The sequence below is a fragment of the Macadamia integrifolia genome, unplaced genomic scaffold, assembly GCF_013358625.1.
Source record: "Macadamia integrifolia cultivar HAES 741 unplaced genomic scaffold, SCU_Mint_v3 scaffold1811, whole genome shotgun sequence".
NCBI classification, from domain to species: domain Eukaryota; kingdom Viridiplantae; phylum Streptophyta; class Magnoliopsida; order Proteales; family Proteaceae; genus Macadamia; species Macadamia integrifolia.
In genome coordinates this window covers 79,117-84,105 of record NW_024868364.1, presented here as the reverse complement: position 1 = coordinate 84,105, position 4,989 = coordinate 79,117, and the positions used below count along the sequence as shown (strand labels likewise).

Below are 4,989 nucleotides of genomic sequence, written 5' to 3'. Positions count from 1 at the left end.
AGTAGAGCTGTCCTTAATAAGTGTGTATTTCGTTTCAAAAAATTAATAATAATAATAATAATTTTTTTTTATTTCGAGTATAAATGTCTCTTTTACTATTAACTAAGAGTCTCTAGAGGAGTATTTACGAAAGAAAAAAGGCAAATGTAATAAAATCGTACATGAAGAGTCATGACTCATGACACTCTACAGTCTCATATGAGGAGTTGATGTGGACTCGGGAACCCCCTCTCTAGGGAAGTATAAGTGCATCGTTTGAAGAATTATCAACTGATTAATATTGAATTGGTTGTGACCGATCTACTAAATCCCATTGATTCCGGTTGATTAAGATTGAAATCAGCACTCATTGACATAATTAGTAAATATGCATAGTATACGCATATCCGAACGTTTCTTTCAAAAAGGTGTTTTTTGTCATATAGGTTCAACACATATAATACATGATTGAAGTATTAAACACATATAATACATGATTGAAACGGATATATCATACTATTATATAAAAGTATGTACTCATGCTTCGTGGCTAATCTTTTCTTGGACTATTTTATCCTTCTTATTTATTTAAATACCTTAACTTCTTCATTATCACTTTTTTCATATTCCTTATTGTTTCTATTCTTTTTGGTACCCTCCACTTTCTCTGAATCTTTAATGCATCCATTTTTCCCAAAAATAAAAGATCTTCTAAATCTTTTAAAATTTAATTACTATGACTAAATATATAAAATTTAATTACTATAACTAAATATGGCTAATCTTTCCTTGGACTATTTTATCTTTCTTATTTATTTAAATACCTTAACTTCTTCATTATCACTTTTTTCATATTCCTTATTGTTTCTATTCTTTTTGGTACCCTCCACTTTCTCTAAATCTTTAATGCATCCATTTTTCCCAAAAATAAAAGATCTTCTAAATCTTTTAAAATTTAATTACTATAACTAAATATAGTGATAAATAACCACTGACGTTTAACCGACCAAGACCTGGTATCCCCTGCCTCGCCTTCCTTGAGCGCATCTTCACGCAATCAGAGATCACTCACTTCCTTCAACGGCACACGAGTCGCTCCTTTAGTTTTCTCCATCTTCAAGCTTTGATTGCTTTGATTCGCCTTCGCCGGCCGATTTAGCTATTTCTGGTGAGAAGAAAGTTTTTTCGAGGATGTAATTGTCTCATCTCTTTGCTTTATTCCAATTATTTCTTTTGGAAAATTTTTTTCAGCATTGTTCTCTCTAGTGGCTTGCCAATCGAAAGTTTTTTCGAGCAGGTAATCGTCTCATCTCTTTGCTTTATTTCATTTATTCCTTTTGAAAGTTTTTTTTAGCATTGTTCTCTCCGGTGGGTTACCACCTCCAATCGAAAGCTTTTTGGAGCAAGTAATCGTCTCATCTCTTTGCTTTTATTCCAATTATTCCTTCTCGAATTTTTTTTTTTTAGCATTGTTCTCTCCGATGGGTTGCTGCCTCCAATTGATCCTGATTTTTTTTTTTTTACTTAGCATTGTTCTCTCCGGTGGGTTGCCACCTCCAATCAATCCTGGTGGCCATTCCTTCATCATCGCCAAATTCAACATACGAAACCCTGGATATTCAAAGGTAAAATCAAATATGAAGTTCAATAGATACTAGCCAGTTACTAATATGCAAGACTTGAACAACCAATTAAATTAAAATTTTAATAAAAGTAATTATGGAGTAGGAAGAGAGAGAGAGAGAGAGAGAGAGAGATGTATCCTATCCTTTTCTTGCATTACTTAGTGTTGGTCCCTGAAGACTTGAAGGTTTTTGTTATTTATTTAACTTTTAATGAATAAAATGACGATTAGTGTAAATTTTGTTTTTAGTTACATGAATAAAATGATGATTAGTGCAAATTTAATTTTTAGTTACACTAGGGATTTTATGTTTATCTTGCATTCGATGGTGTAATAAAGTTCTAATAAATTGTTGTTTCATAATAAGATTATTGTGGTCTCAGATGCTTTCGATATCAATTCTCAAGTTGTTTTCTTTTACTCTATTTGAACTTTTTGGGTAAAACTGACTTGAGTTGTCTTGTGGGATTGCTGAAAGCATTGTAATGTTTCCTAGACCATCTAAGTACCTTATTGTCTCATTGGTAGCCAGCCCAAGTTATAGGAGTGGATAATTATATCCTCTGACTGTTGAAAAATGTCTCATTTTCCATTTGATGTCATGTGATTATGCGTGGCTATTGTAGCTGAGTCTTATGGAGGAAATGTGATGTTTCTCTTGGAGCTTAATCAAGTTAGTCTCGATGTCACTATTCCATAGCTCATTTGGTGTAAAATGATCCATCTTGTCTAATATAATGATCCGGAGGGACTCTTTAAATATAAACCAGCCATCTATCACTATCATCTTCATAAATTCTTCTTTTTCCAACTCCAATATGGTACATGTATAACATTTGGCAGATTTTTCTTCCAAATTATTCACAAATGTGATATAAATAACTAAGGTTTTTGCCCAAGGTCGATTAAGAAGACGATTTAAGTAGCGCAACTTATGTATGTGCATAGTCCGTAATATAACTTGTTTTATTTTATCTCGTAAGAAGTTTTTAATTCATTCCACCTTTAAATGATTGTCAACTGTCAAAAGAGTCAATCCAAAGTTTACAAATGTGAACAAAAAACATGAATTGACTCTAAACAACAATACAAAAATTGAAGACGCTGATGTCCACTTAAATGTAGTCAAGATATCAATTCATCAAGATCAATGAATTGAAATGGGACATTGATAAGAGCAATAAATTATTAGGTAAGTAGTTATATTTCATTATTTATGAAGAAAAATGATATTTTGGTTTTTACACAATAATGCAATAATCACTTATAATTATTCAAATTAATAAGATACTAACCTCATTCTTTTAATTTTTTTGTCCAGATATTATTGGAATCCTTGTAAAGGTACAAAATGTGTTATCCATAACAACAACCAAAGGCGTGGAAACGAATAAGAGAGAAATTAAAATAATCGACAAAGAGTAAGTTTCTCACATTTATAAATATAATTTATATCATTATTTATATTTTTATTTTATTTTTACTAATCATAACACTTAATTTATATTGTCAATAGATCTGCTCCAGTAATGCTCACGTTATGGGACAATAATGCAATAAATGAAGGAAGCAAATTGATGGATATTATAGGAGAAAATCCTGTGATTGCTTTTTCATCAATTAAACAGATAGATTACTAAGGTAATGTATATATATTAATAAACATTATATATTTATTTTAATAAACTAAACAATTTTTAAATGTGCAGGTGGCTCACTTGGTACAACAGCATTTACACCAATTGATATAAATCCAATGATCATAGAAGCGGATGAATTAAAAATATGGTATATAATAAATTTATTCAAATTATTATACATTGATTTATTTATTTTTAATATATATATATATATAACAATATTAAAATTTATTGTGCAGGCTCACATCAAAACATGGATCGAAGAAAATACTTCTCAAAACTTCTAACGAAGATAAATACAAGAAATTTTAACGGATTGAAATGAAAGATTTAACGGATAAAGAATGTAAACAATCTTGGTAAGAAAAAAATTACATTAATTTAATTTATTTATTTATATCGAAGTCATATAATTCTAATATATTTTATTTATATCATCTAACATCTACATATTTGCAGAATCAATATTATTATTTTGAAGGAAATATTGTAAATTTCGAGAATGAAAAGCCATGGTACAATGCATGCAAAACATGTAAAAAAAAGTACAATTAAAGGGAGATCATGCAACATATGACAAATGTCAAAATGATGATACAGAATATACACAAAAGTAAGTATTCTACCCAATTTCATTAATATATATCATATTTTATTTAATAATAGAGAAAACTAATAAATTTTACTCATTGATAGGTACTTCGAAAAATTCAAGATCAAAGACTCAACTGAAACAATAACCGTGACAATCTTTGATGAACTTGAAACACTTATAGAATGTTCAGCAATTGAATATGCAAGATCATCAAAAAAGGTATAAATATTGAATGTTAGTTTGATTTTAAGAATTATATTAAAATAAAATATTATATTAATATATAGTGATAATAGCAACTTTGTTTTCATGTGTTTTAGTACAAACAAAAATTGGATGTGTGCCCATCAAAGAACTATTATTTCTACTTCAAAATGGATTAAAAAAATGAAGGAAGTCGAAAATCAAGAAGCATTGTTATAGATACTATGAAAGAACGAAAAGCGGACAAAAGAAGAATCAAAGATGTTGAAGAAGATGAAGAAAAAAAAATTGAAATAGAAAAAGATTAAGCAATATCATTTGATCTTTATCCCAAAACAATTATTATTTGTTGTAGCAAATATTCATGGCCTTCTTGAAATAATTTTAATTTTTAAAGTTATGTTACAAATGTAGGAGATTTAGATACTCTATTTCAAATAATCTCTCTTTTATTTCTATACATATAAGTTATTGTATTCTCTTTTTATCTCTAAAAAATTAAATGGACAATCTCTCTCTCTCTCTCTCTCTCTCTCTCTCTCTCTCTCTCACACACACACACACACACAATAACGTAAGCAGAAACAAATAAAATTTTATTTAAAATTACTCATTTTGTTCTCACATGCATTTTCACGTTTCTCTCTCTCTCTCCCTCTCTCTCAACAAAAGAGAATAAATGAAACTTTGAATTAATATTACTCATTTATGTTCCCACATGCATTTGCACATGTATTTCTCACTAGTGTATATATATATTATTTATTATTATTATTTTTTTATTCCTACATGTGAAGACAATGTTTGGAATGAAATAAAAGTTGTTAAATGAAAATTCTGCAACATTATAGCATAGAAGATTAGCACAAATATCTAGGAAAATAATGGAAAGATTTGTCAAAAAAAGGAATATTAAAATAAAGAATTGAAAGACAACTAAAAAAAGG

General features: G+C 28.8%; 1 long non-coding RNA gene across 1 annotated transcript; it reads left to right on the top strand.

Annotated features, from left to right (window-relative positions):
- The first annotated feature begins 3,485 nt into the window (after positions 1-3,485).
- On the top strand, positions 3,486-4,051 carry LOC122064901. Its single transcript, XR_006135857.1, has 3 exons — positions 3,486-3,602; positions 3,703-3,856; positions 3,940-4,051. It is a non-coding gene; the product is annotated as an uncharacterized LOC122064901 (long non-coding RNA).
- The last annotated feature ends 938 nt before the right edge of the window (positions 4,052-4,989 follow it).